The sequence below is a fragment of the Ictidomys tridecemlineatus genome, chromosome 11 (assembly GCF_052094955.1).
Source record: "Ictidomys tridecemlineatus isolate mIctTri1 chromosome 11, mIctTri1.hap1, whole genome shotgun sequence".
In the NCBI taxonomy this organism is placed as follows: Eukaryota; Metazoa; Chordata; class Mammalia; order Rodentia; family Sciuridae; genus Ictidomys; species Ictidomys tridecemlineatus.
This window is the reverse complement of record NC_135487.1, coordinates 55,785,397-55,809,598: the sequence shown is the minus strand read 5'-3', so window position 1 is coordinate 55,809,598 and position 24,202 is coordinate 55,785,397. Positions and strand designations below refer to the sequence as shown.

Here is a 24,202-nt window from a genome sequence, read left to right as displayed (position 1 = left end):
GGACACCTTCTCACTGTGTCCTGTGCTTGTGCATCCTTGGTGCATGTCTCTGTGTGCCCCATTTTCCTTTCCTTATAAGAACACCAGTCAAATTAGATTAAGTCCTACCCTAAAATATTCAGTTAAGCTCAATTACTTCTTTTAAGATCCCATTTCCAACTACAATCACATTCCAAGGTACCACAATATTTGTGGCAGGGCTGGGCCGGTGGGGAGGGGCACAGTTCAGCCCATAACAGGGGTTGGAAGAAACTTTCCAGAGCAGTGATCTTGAAGGGTCAGGCAGGAGAGGGCATTACCCTGCAGATACAGCAGACAAGAAGGCATAAAAGCAATAATGAGCATGACTGAACTACAGAAATAGTGAACATGACTAAATCACTATGGAATTTTATGTAGCTCAGTGTGGTGGAACTTAGGATACATATGAGCATTAGAAATTGGTAAAAGAGGAAGTTAGAAATGTAATTAAAGATTGAATTATAAATGGTTTTGTGTTAGGGTGGGCTAAACTATGGCAAAAATATGCCTCGAAATGTAATGGCTCAGATACAACAAAAGTTTACTTCTCTCTCAAAGAACAGTCAGGGTGGGTTACAGGTCCAATAGAAGCTCTCTTCCACACAGTGATTCAGGGATCACACTCCTTTTCTCTTGAGGCTCTCATCTTTGTGGTCAGGGCTGTTTTACCATGTCTTGTACTTTCATTTTAAGGTCTGAACCAGCAAGCCACACGGCTCATTCCTGCTGCGCTGCCACTGGTGAGAACTAGTCATCTGACCTCCTAGTTGTGGGTCTTACGTATCATAGTATCATAAAGGGAGTGGGCTGGGTGGTGCCTTCCTGGCTACAGTTAAATTATTATGGAAATATAGAAGGGTGTTACATACATAAAAAGTCTTCATCACAGTTTTGTAAGTCATACTAAGGAATTTGGGTTTTTATACTGAAGATGAAAGCATGACTTTGTCCTTTAAGTGGGAATGGTAACATTAAATTTTACTTTCAAAATGTATTTTTGGTAACATCATATGGAAAGGAATTATGGGACAAGATTACAAGCAAAAATGTAATATTGAGGTTGTCTTGGTAATTCTAGCAAGTGGTTCTGAATTAAGGTAACACTAGCAGGAAAACAGAAGAAGGACCAGATTCCAGTGATATTTTGGAAATAGACTCTTCATGACTCCTGACTGATTTCTTGTGAAGAAGAGGAAAATTCTAGTAACTCGCTATTTCATTCTTGAAAGGATGATGAGAGTTTGGTAACATTGAAGAGGAGATTGTCGTAGGCGAAAAGGCTCAGTTTGAAACAGTGAGTTTGAGACATCTGTGGGATCCAAATGACAGTTTTCAGTGAGTTGTTGTATATATGAATCACATTTTCAGGAGAGAATACGTGGCTGAAAAACAGAAAAATTTTATGGTTATTTACAATAGTGGTAAAAGGTAATTGAAATATGTAGATGAGGTTCTCCATAGTAATCATATACTTATGTAATAGAATAAAAATGTTGATTTGCAAATTCCATTCTAAGTGTAAACAAAAGGGTCTTAGGAAAAAAAGAAGAGTTTAAATAACATCAAATTATGAAATCAAATGTTTTATCTATTTTACAAGTACGTAATAGCAAAAGAAAACTCTCTTCAAAGATAAGAGATTCAAATTCTATTAAGATGAATCATTATCAGTAAGGAGGGTTTTCTGAACTTGACAAGTATCTGTGTGCGGGTTCTGTGGTTATCCGTGTAGAGTCATTGAAGCACATGCTTAAGCACTAACCCTGTGCTCTCACAAGTGACCATCATGTATGTTGCTTGATCACACGAGGGGACCTGTTATTCCTCCATCCATCTTCCTGGAAAAGAGCCAACTTTCTCTCTGGAAATCCAGCATCACTTACATTTACATTTTCATCAACCCCACACATGAAAGGACAGGCTCAAATTAATTACTACTAACGATAACCACATGATTACAGAGTGGAAACGAGAATGAAAGAATCCCAGTGAAAAATCCTAAAAAAAGTGTTGAGAAAAATGCCAAACACCTAAGTAATATCCAGATGTTAGAAAATGTTTGAAGCTTTTTTAGATAATGTTACTAAATTCAGGAAATGAAAATGTAGGCTGTTTTTAAAATAACACTACTATGGAGTACTTCTCCAAGTACTTGCTCAATGAGGACTATTATGGTAATTTTTAAAAATCATCATAATTTTAGTAAGAATCACTTGTGAAATGCATTTGAGTTAATTGTGCTGGAAAACCCTATAGCAATGTGATTTTCTCTCTGTCTAGTATGGTACTGAAGTTCAAGTACTGATTCTTGGGTACTGATTTGATTTATTAACTTTTTCATCTTCTTCTGAGCCCTGATTTCCTTTTTTTAGTATCATAAAGTGTTTTAAATAAGATTTTTGTTAATATGCACTATGATCTCCCCTGCTCACACTCGTTATCTTCTTTTTTAGACAAGAATGGTATAAACAGCATTTCAAAATAGACATCTAACTTCTAGACTATAGAGTCTTTCATTTATAGAAATTTGTGCTTGGCTCCAAAATGCCATATTTCAATTTGGGATGGATGATTTCTAAAAGGCAGGGGGATAGGAAGGGCAGCAGAATAGAATAGACATTATGTTTGCTGTATATATATAGGTGTCTCTATGACCAGTGTGATTCTGCAATCTGTACAATTAGAAAAAAATGAGAAATTATACCCCAATGATTCAAATGTATGAATTGCAAAGATCATTGTAATGTCATGTGTAGCTAATAAAAAAATGAAATAAAAAAAAATAAAAGGCAGTCTCAGCTATATCCACATGATCAGGATCGTCTTCTTACTGCTTTGATATTCCCCAGGAATTTAACTTGATCCCTTTTCCATAGAATACTGTTTGTGGATTTCATGGCTTAAATTCACATCTGCACAGTGATGATTACCAAATCTCTTCTGTTCAGACTTCCCATCTGCATATCCAATAGTTGGCTAGATAACACGTTCAACTTAATCCCAATCAATCTGCTTCCCCAAATTTGTTCCCTCCAGAGGGCTCTAATGCCCTGGCTACCTTCTTGGGTAGCATCCCAGATGAATTCCCATCTCTCCTGTCCCTATGTTCCAATTTTGCCCCTTTTATATTCTTAACTCTGTTCCATTGCAGCTCAATTAGTTCAAACTGCCTTTTCTAATGGCCTCCTCTAATGCTTTCTTGTTACCCAGTCTTGCTTCCTATATTTCCCTCACTGATTTAGACACCTCCACTAATAGACATTCACTCTACAGCCAAAGCAACCACTCCGCCACATCAATTCTTTACACTACAGCCAGAAAGATTTTCAAAGCATAAATATAACCTTGATGTTTTATTGATTAAAAAATGTTACAGTTCCTCATTTCTCCTATAATAAATTCTAAAATTATTAGCACCACATATATGATCCTGAATTATCAAGCCCTTTCATAAATCTGATGTACCAGGACCCTCTCTGTAAGCTTTTAGGGCTTGGTTAAAGTTGTTCTGCCTCCATGACTGCCCCCATCTCCCATTGCTTTATCTAATGCTGTCTTGCAGGTCTTAGCTTTGAATTCATTTTCTGGTGAATCTTTTCCTAATCAATTGATCTTGGATTTGGTATTTTTCCTTGTATTTGTTTAGTCTTTTGAAGCCTCAATATTCCACACAACATACCAGTTTATTAATCTCTCACTCTTAATGGAGTTCTTACAGTTCTCCTTACATGTGGGAGTATCTCATTTTTCAGCCATGTCTATTGTATCTAGCCCAGACTCTGAGATAAAGTAGGCACTCAATTATTACTGGTTGATTGAATGAATGAATGCTAATTAGATCCTCCATACACAGAGTTGACAGGTATTTAAGACTGATCATTGGCCACAAATGTCATCTTAACCAGAAAGGATTCTTGTATCATCTTGTAATTTATAACTAAAATTTTATGATTATAAATTTTTTCATTTTTCTGAAAAACAAAAGAATATGCATATACATTGAGAAACACACACACACACAAACCTCTGGAAGGAGGGGATGAAACAGGTTAAATTCTTCAAATTATTTATTTAACATTGATATGAAAGAATAAATATCTATATTTCTTTAAAAAACAGTTTCTTCCAATACCACTTTTTTCCTATGAATATTATCACTTTTAAATGTATTGAGAAATGATGGATTTTAAATAGAGTTCAGGGACAGGTGACAGAGGTATCAATGTATTACTATTTCATTGCTGCATAACAAACTCCCATAAATTCAGCTGCTTAAAACGACACCCATCTCTCATTTCACATGTTTGTTGTTTCAAGTCCAGACTGAAGTCACTGGCTCTTTGCTCAGGGTCTCACAAAACTGACCTCAAGGTGTCAAATGATTGCATTTTCATCTGGAGTTCAAGGTCTTTTCAAAACTCATTTCTGTTACTGGCAGAATTCAGTTCCTTGTGATTACAGGATGAAGCATCATTTCTTTGCAGGCTGTTAGGTGCGGCCTCTATCTCCTCCTTAAGGCTACCTGCACTCCTCACATGATCCCCTGCACCTTCAAGCCAACTGTACTGCTTTGCCTTTATCCAACTTCAGATTTCTCTGACTTCTCTTATCAAACATAAAAAAATTCTCTGCTTTTAAGACTAATATTAGATGAAGTCCATCTGGATAATTATCTTAAGACCCACTGTGCCATATAACAATATACTAGTGTGATCTAATCAGATTCATGGAGAATTGTGGCAAGAAATCTTGAAGGTGTTTTAGAAATTCTGCCCACCACATTCCATGTCTTGGAATTGTGATATAAATACTTATGTCAACCAAATTTAAGAGACAAATGAAAGGACAGTCAGAAAAAAAATCTTCACCATGCACCTTTTGGACAAAGATATGGTAGTCTTTTGCGGGGGGTTGTGAATGAAAGTTATATTCCTTTTGTTTTATAGCAGAATGCCAACTCCCAAAGGTCTATCTGACATCTAAATATTTTAACAAATCTCCTCTTAATCAACCCAACTAAAAGTTCATATTTCAGGCAGTCTCCACAGACCTCAATGATGGCCCGACTGATGCTTCCCAATTGTTATAAGAATGCTATTGATGAATAATAACTAAAAAAGACAGGGTAAACATGTTATGACCAATAACATTTCCAAACTGAGGCTACATTCTAAAGTGAACTTCAACCATCGCCTCATCTGTCAAAGAGGGTGGCCAGGGAGTCTTGATTAGTAAGAGATATAAGTGATGCTCCTGAACCTATGTGAAAGAAATACTGTTTTGCAAACTAGTAATGTCATTCACAACACAATAGAGTGTTTACCAATGTGGATGAGTGGTGGAAAGGAGGAATGGGGAAGTTCTTGTTGGGAGAAGTGTCACCAATGTACAGGGTGTCTAGAAACTATTCCATAGAAGTTTTGCCTAAGGGGGTTCTCTTCTTAAAAAAAAATAGGTTTGCTTTTTATCAAATATAGGTATATCATTCATTTTCTATTTTGCCTTTACTATCAACATTTCAAAATTTACAGAAGTACTATAAATTCTTCACTGTAGGATTTTTATCCTTTTTTCTTCTATCTAGTCATTGATATCTTTTATTATTTCCATTGTATGTCTGTTTGCATGAAAAACATGTATTCCTTTAAACAATTAAAAATTCTTTGTGGAATTAGAAAGGTATAGCGTGCTAGGATATGTAGCAGAAATATGCAAAGTGAGGGATTTAATATGCTAACTTCAGCCAACAGATGAATTAAAAATTAAAGCCAGCAAAAGGTAATGAAAACATTTGGGAAGCCCATGAGTGAAATAGACTTGAGGAAGAGAAACCTATGTTCAGAGAAGGAAATACTTTGCCTTAGTGCGTTTGGGATGCTATAAAAGAATACCATAAGTGGATGGTTTTGAAACAATAGAAATTTATTTGTCACAGTTATGAAAGTTGAGAAGATTAAGATCAAGTTACAAGTAGATTCAAATCTATTAAGTACCTTATTTCAAATTCATAGATGGCTGTCCTTTTTGCTGAGTCTTCACCTAGCAGAAAAGCAAGGTTGTTCTCTGGGGAATTTATTATATGGGCACTGATTCCATTAATCTGGGATCCACCCTCATGGCCTAATTACTTCCTAAAGACTCCACCTCTGAAAATCATTACATTGGGGACTGGATTTCAACATAGGAAACCTCACCATGTAAAACATTTGTACTACTTCAGGGAAAGACTTGGTAATTCTTGCCAATCCTTGAATTTGTACTCATGAGTTCTATAGCATGAGCTTTAGTGCATGGCTTAACTAAGAGAAAGCAGAGCAATTCTGTTTTCAAAAAATATTCCCTAGAGATGTTGTTTTGAACATTTTTCATATATTTGTTGATTGATTGTATATCATCTTCTGAGAGGTGTCTGTTTAGTTCCTTGGCCCATTTATTGATTGGCTATTTGTTTGTTTTTGTTTTTTTGGTGTTTAGCTTTTTGAGTTCTTTATATACCCTAGAGATTTGTGCTCAGTCTGATGTGGGAGTGATAAAAATTTGCTTCCAAGATGTAGGCTCTCTATTCATCTCACTGATTGTTTCTTTTGCTGAGAAGAAGCTTTTTAGTTTGAATTCATCCCATTTATTGATTATTGATTTTAATTCTTGCTCTACAGGAGTCATATTAGGAAGTTGGGCCTAATCTAACATGATGGAGATTAGGGCCTACTTTTTCTTCTAATAGGCAGTGTCTCTGGTTTAATTCCTAGGTCCTTGATCCGCTTTGAGTTGAGTGTTGCACATGGTGAGAGATAGAGGTTTAATTTCATTTTGTTGCATATGGATTTCCAGTTTTCCCAGAACCATTTATTTAATTGGCTATCTTTTCTCCAATGTTCGTTTTTGGCACCTTTGTCTAATATAAGATAATTGTAGTTATATGGGTCAGTCTCTGTGTCCTCTATTCTGTATCATTGGTCTACCAGCCTATTTTGTTGCCAAATGTTCAACATCTCTAGCAACTAGAGAAATGCAAATCAAAGCTACTCTAAGGTTTCATCTCACTCTAGTCAGAATGGCAGCTATTAAGAATACAAAGAGGGCTGCGGTTGTGGCTCAGTGGCAGAGTGCTTGCCAAGCATGCGTGAGGCACTGGGTTTGATTCTTAGCCTCACATAAAAACAAAGATATTGTGTCCATCTAAAATAATAATAATAATATACAAACCACAATAAGTGTTGGCAAGGATGTGGGGTAAAAGGCACACTCATACATTGCTGGCGGGACTACAAATTGGTGCAGCCAAAATCAGTATGGAGAATCCTTGGAAAACTGGGAATGGAACCACCATTTGACCCAGCTATCCCTCTCCTGGTCTATACCCAAAGGACTTAAAAACAGCATATTATAGGGACATAGCCACATCAATGTTTATAGCAGCACAATTCACAATAGCTAAAATGTGAAACCAACATAGATGCCCTTTAGTAGCTGAGTGAATAAAGAAAATGATATATATGATATCAGATATATATATATGTATATATATATATATATATATATATATATATATATATATATATACAATGAAATATTACTCAGCAATAAAAGAGAATAAAATCATGGCATTTTCAGGTAAATGAATGGAGTTGGAGAAGATAGTGCTAAGTGAAGTTAGCTAATCCCCAAAACCCAAATGTCAAATGTTTTCTCTGATATAAGGAGGCTGATTCATTCTGGGGTTGGGAGGGGGAACATGGGTGGATTAGACGAACTCTAGATAGGGCAAAGGGGTGGGAGAAGAAGGGAGGGGGCATAGGGGGTAAGAAAAGATGGTGGAATGACATGGACATCATTACCCTAAGTACATGTATGAAGACACAAATTGTGTGAATATACTTTATATACAATAAGAGATATGAAAAATTGTCCTCTATATGTGTAATATGAATTGTAATGCATTCTGCTGTCATATATAACAACTTAGAATAAATTTTAAAAAGAATATTCCTTTCTGAATACTATTTGAAAACAAGTGCACATCTTATAAGTTTAAAATTGCATTTTACTTTACATATTGGAATATATTCATGAAGAGAATGTTCTTTATTAGTGCTTAATTTTAAAAAGTCTATATATGAACACTAGGAGATTTGGGAAAACTTGAAATTATTTGTAGGTTTGTGTTTGAATTTTTGTGAGAAGAGAGTTGTTAAATTATGTCATATTCTCAAAGAAGTCTATGAATACCTGTCCTATTAATAAAAATAAAAAGTGAATTGCTGTGGAGCTAGACTAATGTTAACCACTGTTAACTGTTTCATTTGGTTATTAAAATAAGTAGTGCTAATAGACTGAATGTTTGTTTTCCCCTGAAATTCATATGTTGCTTTGTTTTTCCATGGTTCTAAATCAGCTCCTACAAAATGTCACTGTTCCATACATTTCCCCTCAAATCTCTCTTCTACTAATCAGCAAGTGATCCTGGGCAGGTTGCTGAATCTCATTTTTATTTTCATATGGAAAAATAGATATAACAACACCTTTTGATTGTTGCCAAGAATAAATCAATACTCTAAAGAAATTGCCTGCAATAATAACTGAGCATACTTGGATGGCAGTCAATAATATTTTTTTATTTCCTTGTACCAAATAGAAAGCAAGTGGAGAATCTCACTTAGGAAGTATGGAAAAATTGAAGAAAAGAAGAAAAACAGAAATTCTTCCTCCAGTTCTGTCCTTTGTCAGAGTCTGGGAAAACAGCATTAGTGTTTTCCCAAGAATAGAAAAAATGTGCAATGATTCATAAAAACTAATGCTTTTGTAAGAGAAGTTCTCCTTCCTCCAACTCCTCCTCCTCTATCTCCTCCATCTCTTTTTTTCATTTTTCAATATGCATTAGGTGTGTTCTAGAGTAAAGTGTAGTCTGTGATAACTTGATCTTTAGTTGTCTGGGATAGAATGGCCCATATGCCACTGTCCTAAACACATGAGCAACGAGAGACTCAAGAATGGCCTTTACACATAGCACCTTTATTCATCATACTCTACTGCTTGACAAATATATTATGTGGGGGGTAGACACATTATTTATAATTATTTTATTATTATTTATAATAATGCTAAATTAAGTTGTTAGAGTTGGGGACATTTAAATATATTTCCTAGTGGTATACCAAATAAGCAATGTTCATGAAATAGTTTATTGAGAATATTACGTGCTCTCATAAAAATACTTGAGTTATAGGCATCTTTTTGACACTGCATAAAAACTACACCAGCTTATACCAATTCCAATTCCAAATTTCCAAATGCCCCAAATGATTTTCACTTGCTATTTCTCACTCACCCCAAACTCACCATGGTTATGATCATCAGTTTCTATCTTACTCTCTAAGACAAATTAAAATCTCTAATCCTAAACTCTTTGCATCTTTAAAAGAAACCAACCCTATTGAGGCCGGAGAAGACTTATTCAAGTGTACAAAATAGGAAAAATATATGTTGGGCAGGAACTACTTCCTCTTGTAAATGATTCTATTCTATTCTATTCCTTGCTTTTGTCCCTTTATCTCCATCCTCTTCTCCTGAGACCTTGCTGTTAGTGGTTGTAAATTATTACTTTTCATAAATTCTAATGGATACAGTATTTATTCTACCAGGGAACAAATGACAGAAAAATTAAAGGAGTAATTCTGCAGTGGTAGAATTTTATGGACAATGATAATCATAAATTGGATATTTTTAGGAGGTGAGAATCTCTCTTGACACCTTTCAAATAATGCAGCTCTCACTAAAAACAAGCAGGACATTACACTCAAGAATATCTAAAATATAAATTAGTTCTCTTCTGTTTTGCTACATTTGCAGTACCAATTTCCTAAAATCCTGTTTTTTTTAATACTAATTTCCAACCAAGAAACCTACAAAGACTTTTCCATTTTCAGGTCATTGCAGTTGAAATTTCTCTATCACATCCACTATCGGATCCTGTCTTCTCAATCATGTTTCTTCCACCAGGCTAAATATCCAGAATTTCAACATTTTGAATTCTGGAATTATATTAGAGTATTAAATTTCCAGTATAGAAATACTATTTAAGGTTAATATTTGATATTTGTTAGACCGTTTGATTAAGCAGTGAATTCATGAGTGAATCATTAAGAAATGAAGCGCTGCCTTCTTTGCTCCCTGCATTCCACCACTCTCACCCCCACCTCCATACACTTGGTAACACTACTCCTTACACTTGGCATGCACACTTCCATCTCTATAGTATGGTCATAGTGTATACCAGACTGTATACCAGAGTGTATACAAGACTACCTGGTCTTGTCAAAACACAGATTGCTTGCTCTCTTCCAAGCCTGGAGCCCAAGAGTTGTTAATGATGCTGGTCCAAGAACCACACTGAGGACACAACTGGAACTCAGATTTTCTAGAGTTCTAAGACCTACCTTGCTTCCTCACTTTTTTGTGTGTTCTTTGAATTATTTAAATCCATATACATTTCTACTATTTCTAAATCCTTTTGTTTAGTTTTTAATGTTTCTAGAAACTTGTTGCATATTGATTTGTTCTCCAAAACCTTGAGCCTCTCACCTCCTAGTTCTAATCATGCAGAATTCACCCTGTTCCTGGAAAAAACCATACATTGTTAGGATATCACACCATTCCTTTTCCCACCATCCTCTCCATTCTTTCAACCTGATAAAATCTAAGCCCTAGTTCTACTGTCTCTTCTTCTATAAAGTCTTTGGATTTTTTGGAAGTCATTGCGCTCATTCCCATCTCTTTGCTCCCATGGGTCATTGTACCTACCAACAACACTAAAATTATCTCTGTGTGTATATTCTGAATGCTTAAAAGATAGGAAGTAGGACATATTTATATTTGAGTCCTTAGGAACAACATGATACCTCATCAAAATATTTTAAAATGTACCAATTATTTTCAAAAATATTGTGTTAGGTTCAAACAAAGCAAACACAAAAGTATAGCAAAACAATACTGATGAGAAAGGAATGCACTGCAGATAAAACTTAGTAATGCACAATATTGAAAATCAATTCTGTTCAACAAGGTAGACTCTCCCATTAAGGCCCAACTCCAGGTTCTATATATGATGTAGGCTCAAATACACAAACTAGCATATTTATTGCTATTCTGTTTATAAAAACAGAAAGAGTAGACAAAAGATAGGAGAAATATCTCTCCTTAGTCTAAATAAGACCAAATGAGTGAAAATTAGAGGACGAAATGAAGGTATTCTTTAGATTTATTTGTATATTATAAATATATAGGGGGGGAAAGCATGTCATGTAAAGTAGGCCATATCTTAAAACAGCTCCCATGACCTTTATGTCTGCCTTGAATCTTTTCCTCAAGTCTGGGTAATCTTAGGATGAAGGCATTTTGTTGGACTCACTGCGGACTTAGTTTCTCCTTTAATCTCTAAAATGCAAACTACATGGAATCTCATGGATATTTTGCACAGATGGCTATGATTAGGCTGTTGATCAAAATGTATCTCAAAGAGCCAATGAGAGGGAGTTTAGAGTCCTCAGGTTGGAAGAGGTCAGTTTGAGGAAGTAATCATTTGGACAGCTGACATTATGGCTTGTAATAAACTTGACCAACTGATTTCTTGTGGAAATTTTATTGTTTCTGTTGTTATGGCTGCTTCTGACAGGAAAGGTCTGGAGAGTGTTTTAGAAAGCATGCTTTTCATAATTCAAATGATAAATCATCTTATGTAACTATCACATTTATTTATATCTTCACATTGATGTAGGCAAAATCTCTGAAAAGTAATGTTGCTTGGGGCCTGTATTCACATACCCATAGGAATGCCTAATCTTCCTTACACTTGTTTCATGAGAATTTTTATATTTTATTAGTTTTAAAGCTAAGTTGGGGATGAGCAGGTCAATTTGATGATATGGAAATTATGTAGGAAGAAATTGAGTTTCCCAAGCAGAGTTTATGTGAAACTACAGAGTCGGAAGGTGAAGAAGATTAAAAGAAGCTCAGCTTTGCCAAACTACATTTCCTTGGTGAAAGTAGCTGAATTCCTAAAGAGGAGCCAATCATTTTGGGGTATGTGTTTTATTTATGTTGCAACATGGATGCTCAGAGACATTGGACTGTGGAAGAAAAAAGGGTGGAATTCAATATGCTAATTTTTTCTAGTTCACTTTGATCAAAGTTTTGGCTGGAATTTGTCAAGATAGTTTTCCTAGTAAATAGTTTAGTGTATGGTCTAATGTAGCCTCCTTTCCAGGTAACTAAGAGTTTGGTTATCTAATATTTATCTGGCCTTCTGATGAACAAGAGTGAATAAGTTACAGTGACATGTAAAGGTCACTCACTCAGGAGACACTGTAAAGTCTCTAAAAGAAGTTAATAAAGATTTTTGCACTCCTGATCTTCAGTCAAAGTGGAATTACACCCTGTGATAAGACAGGATAGTTAAACAATAGTGAGTAAACTGTTGAACATTTCTGAGACTCAGTTTTCTCATCTGTAGAAAGCAGCTAATGGTACTTTATTTAAAAATACTATCAAGCAAAATTAATAAGAATATACATGAAGAAATTGTCACAAGGCTGGAAGTTTTCTTGTGAGATAAACAAGATCTTTGAAGATCATGTTCTGTTTAATAGTATCTATAAAACTCTTCCACATGACCATTGACTTCAGCATTGAGTGATACTTCCACCTTTCAATCAACTAACATGAAAAAGGCTGTCATGTTTATTTCCAATGGCTGAAAATATTGTCCACCATTGGGAGGGTATGGTAGTAAATTAAAAAAACTGAAGCTTTCCTAACTTCTGAGTTAAAAATTTCCCAAACTGCTAGCTCGTCTGAAGTTATTATTTCCAAAGAATGTAAGTATCGGAAGTAAAATTGTTGAGTGAGTCTAGTTATTAAGTCTAGGTGATTTCACTCCCAGTATTTGCTAAAGGATCTTCTTGTTTCTAATAGAGGAATAAAGAACCTTCAGAATAAGTAGTTGTGCTCTCCCTTCTTGCTCCCAGCACCTGTTTATTGGGCTCCTGCTGCATGCTAAGCTTGGACACACAAAAGTGAATTTCAAATTATCTCTGCCCTGCAAAAACATTGCATTGTTTAATGATGTCTCTTTGGGGAAAATACTGCAAATATGTACAAATATTAAGGAAAACCTCTTTCTTTCCAAACTAAAATAAGGAAAAAAATAATAGAGGATAACACAATCTTTTTTGTTATTGTTGTTTTTTGATAGGATAGAAGCAATTAAATAAAAATCAGGATAATTGATGATAATAACCACAAATAAAAAGTAAACAAAGCACTATGAGCCCTCAGAAAAGACAAGAGTGAATTTCTATTTTAGATGAATACACAAGATGTTTCAGAATTAAGAAAATTCATGTGGATCATGAGGGATGATAGGATTAGTTTATCCACTCTTCCACCAAATTCTAGTGACCCATTGCCTAAAGCAGGCACTGTGGCAAGTATCAGAGATACAATTTGCAGTTCTGCCCTTCATGAGCCTATAATATAACCATAGGAGACAGATAGACATGTAAGCAAATAATAATAAAAGAGATTTATAATATTAAGTACATTATATATGAATATACTATAGTATATAATATACTGAGCATGACCCCAACTCTGCCTTAGGTCTATATTTGTGTCTACGTATATAGGCATAGGAGAGGAAAATCTGTTTTTCCCAAAGGAAGCATTTGAGCCAAGTCTTTAAAAAAGTAGGACTTCATCAAACTAGGGACTGGGGCATAGGAGCTTTTCAGGTAAAGGAGGAAGGAAACCAAACTTTCTTAGAAAACTGCAAAGCAAGTGTCTAAATGCAGTGGTATGGTATAAAGAGATGGGGCAAGATCTGGGAGTGAGAGATGGAGCATCAGTTATGGTTTAGATATGAAACAGAAGCAGCTAAAACTTGGATAAGGCCAGGGTCATCAAAGGCTTTGTACAGTGACACAGGGAAGTACTGAGGTGGCTGGTGGATAGCTCAGTGGCTGAGGCCTGAAGTAGGCGAGTCTGGACCTTCCCTCTTTAGTCTGCTTTGTCTATGACCCAGCTTTAACACCCGACACTTCTTCTCAGGTGCAGCACACCCAAATGCAAAAAAACTGTTGGCTTCTTCTTTGGTTATAAATGTTATAATTTCGATGTGAAAATCAACATACATCAAATAGGGCAATACAAGTGGAGGTATTTTTTAAATGGGTTAAAGTCTGTTATATTGTTTGAAAAATAGTCAACCCTGAGTTAGAGTTATACATATAGTTCTTAGAACATTAGAATATTTGCCCAAATTTCACTTATTTATTTAATTCACTTACCTCCCCCACTGACAGAGGTATCCAAGCAGATGCCTTTTCTCCTTCTATTCTTCTTAAGTTTTTAAAGACCAAATAAAGGAATAGAGATAAACTTGCAACTTAAAAGTGTTATTTATTTCTCCTTCAGTTACCAGTAACCAGCGCTAGAGATAAGAGTTCTTCCTTGGGACTTCTCGGAATTTGGTGGGGGAATTATTTTTCACTTGCTTTCCAGCTTGCCACTGTGATATGAACACTGCTTAGAAAGACCTGGTGTAGGGTGAAATAATGTCATTTTATACAGAGTGCTGTGTGTCACAAAGTATGATTAACCAGGGTGGCCAAACACTAAGTTAATTATTTGGCCAATATTTTATTAAGTTTTTCAGTTATTACTCATTTTAATTTTAATTTATTTTCCCTTTCTCACCTCTACACATCTGATGTTTTGCAACAAGGTACTTAAATTGTAAGGTCTACTGCAAAAGCCAGAACAAGGATCAAGTCGTGTTTTCTCGAAAACCTATACCTAAGTTTGTTCTTTTAAAGATTTGTAGATAACAAAAGGAAAAAGAAAAGAAAGGCAAAAAAAAAAAAGAACTTCTTAGAAAGAGCTACTAGTTACACTTAAATTCATCAAATTTCTTTTTAAATTAATTTTTATGAGCCTACATTGAGATGTGACAGAAGAATGATAGATTTTATAGTTTAAACGTAAATGGGGGAGATAATTTTAAGGGTGGATGTCACATGAAAAGTGAGGAACCAAAACATAGCTGTGTCTTTTAGTATTTACTACTTCTCTTATTTCATAACTTTGGGTTAGTCATTAAAAATGCCAAAGGGGTTATGTTTTTCACAAAAGAATTCAGTTTTTTTTTCAAATATACAAGGCCAGTTTTCATAGCTCTAATTTGCATGTCCCCTAAGAAGTGGACATCGATTGGGGGACTTTCTTAGTTCAAAGCAACCATTAAGAATTTTACATGAATTAAATCTTGGAATTGGATTCACTAGCTCCTAATTTTTGAGTGTATGTGTTAAAAACAAAACAAAACAAAAACCCTCAGTATTTGTAAATTCCTAGGATGAAATAACAGGTTATTGAAGTAATGTGAATATTTTAGTCAGACTTTTTGTCACTGTGATCAAAATACCCATTAGGAACCAACTAAGAGGAGGAAAAGTTTATTTGGGACTCATGATTTCTGTAGTCTCAGTCCATAGATGGCCTGATCTATGATGATTTCACTGCTGGGCCCAAAGTGAGGCAGCACATCATGGGGGAAGGGCCTTGTGGCTCATGGTTCCTGAGGTCTCAGGCCATACATGGTCAACTCCACTGCTCCAGGCCCAAGGTGAAGCAACACACCATTGGGGAAGGGAACAGCTGAGGAAATCTGCTTAGCTCATGGTGTGGTCAGGAAGGAGAGGCAGAAAAAAAAAAGAGAGGAAGGGACCACAAAGAAGATGTACCTTTCTAGGGCACACCTCCAGGACCCCACTCCTCCAGCCGTACTTCACCTGCCTATAGTTATCACCCAGCAAATCCATTCAAACTAGGATGAGCTGATTAGATTACTGTTGTCACAATCTAAGAATTTTTATCTCTGAATATTCCTGAATTAACAGAGGGATACCTTATATTCAAACCATAACATTCCACCACTGGCCCCCAAGAAAAACTCATGTACACTTCATAATGTAAAATGCATTTAGTTTATCTCCAAGAATCCCATAGTCCTAATAGCTTTAGCATTACCTGAAAGTCCAAGTCCAAAGTCTCCTCTGAGACTCAAGGCAAGCACTTGACATGAGACCCTGTGAAAATCAAAAGCAAGTTGCATATATCCAATATACAATGGCATAGAATAAACATTCCCATTCCAAAAGGAAGGAATGGGAATATAGAAAGAAGGGATGGTGCCAAAGTAACACTGAAATCTAGTCAGACAAACAGGTTCCGTAAATCTGACTGTAAATCAGTACTGCATCCAAGACTCAAGACTGTTAGATGTGCTCTCCAAAGGACCTCAGCCGCAACACCCCTTTGACCTTGCCTGTTGCAATGCACATGTATCTGCTCTTTTAGCTTGGCTATCTCCAAAGTCAGCAGTTTTCCTGGCAAACAGTCCCCATTACTGGCATCTCTCAATCTCTGAGATCTCTATTCCAGCTTTGGCTTTACATTTGCAACTTCACACATCACAATACCTGGTACTCCTAGAATTAAGGCTACAGTGGCCTCTGTATGTCTACATAGATCAGCATGGTGAAACAACTTCCTAGGCCACCTTGTGCTAGCAGGGTATTCCCATGATATCTTTTCAAAGGGATTTTGCCTTCTAAATAATTGAGCCTGAAATGGGTGTGATTTTGCAAATTCCTGAGATGCTCTCAAGGCATCCTTCCTACTGTATCTGTGCAAAGTACTTAGGATCTCTTTAGTGGCTATAATCTTTTCAACAAGAAAAATCTGGTCCCGGTTTTACATGCACTGTTTTGCTCAAGTTACAAATTTTAAAAATCCTTTATCTCTGTTTTCTGTTCCTGTTTCTCAGAGTAAACCTGGATAAAAGCTTCCAGCAAAATCCATGCCACTGGCGAAATGCTGTGCTACTTTGATATTTCCTATGTCAGATTAATTAGTCTATCACCTTTAAATTTAGTTTCACATAAAGCGTTAGGACATGAGCAAATATAGTCAAATTCTTTGCTAGATTATAACACAACTGATCTCTCATCCAATTCCTAATAGAGTTCTCATTTTCTTCTGAAATCTCAAGAGCGAAGTTCATATTCCTATTGGTATTCTGGTCTTCTGATTTCCTACCAGAATCACTCATTAAACTCTTCTTACAACATTCTGAAGATTTTCCAGATTGCATATCTAAACTTTTTAAAATCCCTCCTGCAAACTATCTCTAAAGACTTCTGAACCACATGGTCAGGTTAGTCATAGCAATGACCTCAATTCTTGGTACCAATTTCTGTTTAAGTAAGTTTTTGTTGTTGTTGATGTTTTTAAATTTTTTTTGACCTAAGTACCCAACAAGGATAACTTAGAGGAAGAAAAGTTTATTTGTCGTTCATGGTCCTGAGGTCTCAGACCATACATGGTCAACTCCATTGCTCTAGGCGCAAGGTGAAGCAACAAATCACTGGGGAAGGGCACAGCTGAGGAAAATTGTTCAGCTCATGGTGAGATTAAAGGCTCCCCTTTCATGAGAGAGTGAAAGGGGCTATACAGAATAGGCACCCTTCCTGAACATATCCCCACCCTTCCAACCCATCCCTCCAACCACACTGTCCCTACCTGCACTTACTACTCAGTAAACCCATTCAAACTAGAATGGACTGATTACATTACAGCTCTCATAATCTAATGATTTTATCTCTGAATACTTAAGCATTAACAGGAGATTTGGGGAACCCTTCATGTCTAGACCATAACAGTAAATTTCTGGAATTTTCTATTGAGTAGCTATTTTAAAATCACAATTATTAGTAGTGCATGTTAATTTTACAAATCTGAACAATCTTAAAACATACAAATAAAAATCTTAATTTCCTGCTTCCAATCCTTCTTCCCTGAGAACAGCAAGTGTCTTGAGTTGAGCATATTTCTCTTCACCATTTAAACATCATACTATATTAACAAAGTTCGATGTTTTTAACTTGACCAACATTAGTTATAATTTAAAATTGCTATAAAAGCAGTGGTTTTCGTAACTTGATTTTTAACTTAGTATGATGCTTTAAAAATTCATTTTTATTGTTGTATGAAGCTGCAGTTCATTCATTGTGAGCATACAATAATATTCCATTGTGCGAATACATCAAAAGTTACTTATGAGTCAGCATGGTGGTGCATACCTGTAATCCCAGTTGTTTGGGAGGCTGAGGCAGGAGGATCATGAGTTCAAAGCCAGCTTCAACAACAGTGAAGTGCTAAGCAACTCAGTAAGACCCTGTCTCTACATAAAAAACAAAACAGGGCTGGTGATGTGACTCAGTGGTTGAGTGCTCATGAGTTAAATCCTAGGTTTTCAAAAAAAAATCCACTTATCCTCTCTTGTTGATGGACATTTGGATTTTTATTAAGTTTACCTATTGAGGACAGTTTTACTATAGAAAGCATTATATATTCTCTTGATACATGTGTACAAGTTTCAAGAATATACTTAGCAGTGGAACTTTTGTATCATAGAATAAGCAAATGCTCAGAGCATAATATATTATCAGTTATACATGCATATACTTTAAAATGTATTGAAGATTTATTAAGAGCGAGTATTCAAAACATTTTTTCCTCAATTGGAGTGTGTGGTTTATAAAATAAAACATCACTCCCAGGCCTGGCTATAAATTTCCCTCTTTCATTACCATTTTTCCTAAGCAGGCCTCTTAGGCTCCTGCTTCTAGAAGCTTCTAGTGCATATATCACTATGATAGTGTTTGTCAGGTTGAATGATTGTTTACTTGATGTCAGTATCCTCACCTCAACTTAATAGTCAAAAGCAGAATTGTAGCCTCATTTATTTTTGTATCTCTAACACTAGTCTGATAGTAACATGTAATAAATACAAATAATTAAATATTTTTTGAATTAGTGAATAAATATAAATAGGAGTAATACCATATTATTATGTAGCTGAAAAGATTTTTTTTTAAAGTAAGAAAAGAAAATCTTCCTTTCTTAGGGAGAGTGGGCTTTTTAACAATTCAAAGTATTACTGTTGTGTGATAGTGTTTAATAAATGGTGTTCCAGAAATTGGTTATAAAAATACATATTTTAGTTTACATTTAATCAAAAAACCCAAAATGAAATTTATTCTTTATCTTTACCTTAGATGCCCTTGCTCCATAAGCAAAGGAATGGAAAATTTCTCTTCAGACTTCAACATGTATTCTCCTCATTAATATACAGAAAAGATTACATTTGAACAGAAGGATAATTTGACTATGAGTTAGACCAAGATTTATCTTGGTCCTGTCTTTGGCTAAGCATTTTGTACAAATAACTCGATTTTTTTTATAATCTATACAATAATTAAAAGGAGCTATTGATTTTTAATTTTTTTAGGTATTGCTTTTTAATTGCTATTTAGTTATGGCTTTTCAGACACTGATAAGTACCTTACATGGATTATCTCACTTAGTCATCTACAAATATTATTTCCATTTTATAGAAATAGCAAATGATAATAAATAAATAAAATTTTTTTAAAAATAGGAAATGAACATCAAAGAAATCCCACTACTTGTTTAAGGTCCTACAGGCACAAGCTACAAGTCACTTTTCATTTTCCTCTAGAACCTGGTTTTTAATCTTCACACTGTTCTGCTTTGCCCTTGCTTTTTCTCAGGAAATTTGAAAGGATCAAATGAAATAAACTGTCAGAGAACATTCTATAATTTTTAATGCTTTACTCATTAAACAAGTATTTATTTAGCAATTAGCTCATACCCTATAGTTAGTCACTGAAAAAGAAGAAAAAAGAAAAAAGAGAAATAAGATGGAAACAGCATCTGGAAGATCTTGAAGTCTAGTTGAGGAAACATTAATATATGTAAATGACAGAAATGAAATGAGGACCATTTGGTCACTAGTGTAGGGGACAAGGAAAACTTTGGAGATGTCCTGATCTTTAACACCCTAAAAGATGAGCAGTTCTAGGTAGAGCTGTGTTAAAGAACATACAAAGAAGTAGAGGAAACAAGAGAAAAGATGTGGGAGGGAAATGTGATATGTGGGAAGTTGGCCACTGATAAACACTCAAGATGTGGGGCACCATGTTGCAGAACATAAAACCTAAAAGAAGAGTAGGTTGGAACCAAATTATAAGGAAGTTTGGGGTTTGGAATTTTTTTTGTTGTTGTTGGGCTAATGGATACCACAGGCAAGTACTATGATATTGACAAAGAGTAGTAGTAATAATGTTCATATAATAATAATGAAAATATTTACTGAGCACTCAATATGTGCCAATAACTACATGAGTGCTTGACTTAATCTTCACAGTTACCCCATAGGGTAGGGACGGTTTCTGCTCCATACCACATGCTCTAAACTGCATTTCTGCATTACCTTGGTAGAACTTGCTCTCAAGCACCAACATTGTCAGTTCAGGGGTGGTGATCTTACTGGGAGGGTAAGGGGTTAGGAGTTCAGCTATTTTGTTTTATTTCTGAATTTGAATTTATACAGCAACCACATTTTTTTCTTCTTGATTTATTTGGTATAGATTGAGAGGAGCCTAGTGGAATGAATTTAAAGTTTTCCCTTACAAAGCTTTCTCAGGATGCTACCCTCAGGGAACAGTATTGAAAAGAGGATAGATTGAAAGGATGCTAGGAGGGGAGTATCCTGTTGGAGTTTCTAGCCTTGTCATCCCCTTCTTTCTCCATACTTGGAAACTAGATGCACTGAGTCCTATGCTTAAGAATCCTTTATTACAGATGTGTGGTTCCTCAGAGACTCAGGAACTTCTTCTAGGGGTTTCTATCTCCAAATATTTATTTGAATGGGGAAGAAACAGAAGTTTAAATAATTTTATTTGCTTGGAGATACACTCTGGTGCTTTTCTGGATATATGGCTATCTCTGTTATTAGACTGTAAGATCCTTGAAGTTGAGGACTTTTCTTTTTTTAATGCTGGTACTTAGAGTGGTACTTAAAATAGAACAGACTAGTAAAATCTTGCTTCTTTTGCTCAGTTTTTAAAGAATTCAGTAAATATAATATTTGTTTTCAATTTAAATGAATAAGTAGTGTGAATACTAGTAAAAAAGCAAATAAATGGGGCTGGGATTTTGGCTCAGCAGTAGAGCACTCGCCTAGCATGGGCGGGACCCAGGTTCGATTCTCAGTACCACATTAAAAAAAAAATAAAGGCATTGTGTTGTGTCCATCTACAAAAAAAAAAAAAAAGATTCTCTCTCTTAAAAAAAAAGCAAATAAAAACTTTAATAATAACAGTTAGTGTAACTAAACATTACTAGTTTTCTGAGTAGTTTTGCCTCTCACCAGTTTATTTGTGTAAGCTTAGCATTTTATGGACTATACATAAAGTCAATAATATACAAAAATTGTCAGTACTTTTATTTCTTAAAATTTCATCAGTCACACCCAATAATATATAAAAAGTAAAGCACGTCATGACTAAGAGGAAAGTTCATTGAGTTGAGCTCATTCTATTAAAAGAATAGAATGTCATGCTATAAACACTGATGTGGCTGCATCATTGTAGTATGCTGATTTTAAGTCCTTTGGGTATAAAATGAGGAGTGGGATAGCTGGGTCAAATGGTCATTCCATCCCAAGTTTTCTGAGGAATCTCCATACTGCTTTCTATAGTGATTGCACCCATCTGCAGTCTCACCAGCAATGTATAAGAGTATTTTTTCCCCACATTCTCACCAACATTTATTGTTGCTTGTATTCTTGATAAATGCCATTCTGGCTGGAGTGAGATGAAATCTCAGTATAATTTTGATTCGCATTTCTCTAATTGCTAGGGATGTTGAATATTTTTTATATATTTGTTGACTGGTTGTATTTCTTCTTCTGTGAAGTGTCTGTTCATATTCTTATTCCATTTATTGATTGAGTTATTATTATTATTTATTTATTTTTTGGTGTTAAGTTTTTTGAGTTCTTTTTGCATCCTGGAGATTAAAGCTCTTTCTGAGGTGATGTGGTAAAGAATTTCTCCCACTCTCTATATAGGTCTCTCTTCATATTGTTGATTGTTTCCTTTGCTCTGATGAAGCTTTTTGGTTTGACTCTATCCCATTTATTGATTTTTTATTTTACTTCTTGTGCTTTAGGGATCTTGTTAAGGATGTCAGTTCCTAAGTCGACATGGTAGAAATTTGGGCCTACTTTTCCCTTTGGTAGGCAGAGGGCCTAAGTCCTTGATCCACTTTGCATTGAGTTTTGTGCAGGGTGAGAGATAGAGGTTTAATTTCATTTGGCTACGTATGGATTTTAAGTTTTCCATCACCAATTGTTGAGGAGGCTGTCTTTTCTCCAGTGAATGTTTTTTGGCACCTTTGTCTAGGCTGAGATAACTGTGTGGGATTGTATTTATGTGGGATTGTCTCTGTGTCTTCTATTCCATACTATTGGTCTACATGTCTGTTTTGGTGTCAATAGCATGCCATTTTTGTTACTATGGCTCTGTAGTATAATTTAGGTCTGGTATTGTGTTGCATCCTGCTTCATTATTCTTGCTAAGAATTGCTTTAGCTATTCTGGATCTCTTATTTTTCCAAATAAATTTCATGATGGCTTTTTCTAGTTCTATGAAGAATGTCATTGGGATTTTAATAGGAATTGCAATAAATCTGTATAGTGCTTTTGGTAGTATGGCCATTTTGACAAGTTAATTCTGTCTAACCAAGAGCATGGGAGATCTTTCTATCTTCTATAGTCTTCCATAATTTCTTTCTTTAGTGTTCTATAGGTTTCATTGAGGTCTTTCACCTCTTTTGTTAGATTTATTCCCAAATATTTTAATTTTATTTTTCATGTGGCTATTGTAAACAGTGCAGTTGAACTAATTTCTCTTTCAGTATATTTATCACTGATACATAGGAACACATTTGATTTATGGTTGTCAATTTCATATCCTACTACTTTGCTGAATTCATTTATTAATTCTAGAAGTCTCCCGGTGGAGTGTTTTGGATCTTCTAAATATAGAATCATGTTGTTTGGCAAAGAGTGATAGTTTGAGTTCTTCTTTGTATCCCTTTAATTTCTATCTTCTGTCTAATTGCTCTGGCTAGAGTTTTAAGGATGATGTTGAATAAAAGTGGTGAAAGAGGACATCCTTATCGTGTTCCAGTTCTTAGAGGGAATACTTTCAATTTTTCTTCATTTAGACTGATATTGGCCTTGGATTTAGCATATATAGCTTTTACAATATTGAGGTATGTTCCTACTATCCCTTGATTTTTCTAGTGTTTTGAGCATGAAGGGATGCTGTATTTTGTCAACTGCTTTTTCTGCATCAATTGAGATAATCATATGATTCTTGTCTTTAAGTCTATTGATGTGATAAATTATATTGATTGATTTCTGTATCTGGAACCAACCTTGCATCCCTGGAATGAACCCCACTTGATCATGGTGCACTATCTTTTAAATATGTTTTGTATGTGATTTGCCAAAATTTTATTGACAATTTTTTTTATCTATATTCATCAGGGATATTGGTCTGAAGTTTATTTTCCTTGATGTGTCTTTGTCTGATTTTGGTATGAGGGTAATACTAGCTTCCTATAATGAGTTTGGAAGGATTCCCTCTTTTTCTATTTCATGGACTAATTTGAGAAGTATTAATGTTAACTTTTCTTTGAAGTCTTATAAAATTCAGCTGAGAATCTGTCTTGTCCTGGGATTTTCTTCATTGGTAGGCTTTTGATAGTATGTTTTATTTCATTATTTTAAAATGATCTGTTAAAATCACATATGTCCTCCTGATTCAATTTGAATAAGTCATATGTCTCTAGAAATTTGTCAATGTCCTCAAGATTTTTTATTTTATTGGAGTATAAATTTCCAAAATAATTTCTAATTATATTCTGTATTTCAGTAGTGTCTATCTTGATATTTCCCTTTTCATCATGGATTTTAGTAATTTGAGTTTTCTCTCTCTTTCTCTTTGTTAGTGTGGCTAAAGGTTCCTCAAATATATTTACTTTTTCAAAGAACTAACTTTTTGTTTTGTCAATTTTTGGAATTTTGTTTCAATTTCATTGATTTCAGCTCTAATTTTAATTATTTCCTATTTTCTACTGCTTTTGGTGTTGATTTGTTCTTCTTTTTCTAGGACTTTGAGATGTAATG

The 24,202-nt window shown here is 35.0% G+C and overlaps 1 protein-coding gene and 1 long non-coding RNA gene across 4 annotated transcripts in view; one reads left to right on the top strand and one right to left on the bottom strand.

Moving 5' to 3' along the window:
* Ptger3 (prostaglandin E receptor 3) overlaps nucleotides 1-24,202 on the top strand; it is a 200,478-nt gene that overhangs the window by 100,377 nt on the left and 75,899 nt on the right. The window lies entirely within an intron of this gene.
* LOC144367722 (uncharacterized) lies at nucleotides 546-14,598 on the bottom strand. The gene is made up of 2 exons (XR_013427247.1): nucleotides 14,364-14,598; nucleotides 546-1,403 (listed from the first exon to the last, which is right to left on the bottom strand). It is a non-coding gene; the product is annotated as an uncharacterized LOC144367722 (long non-coding RNA).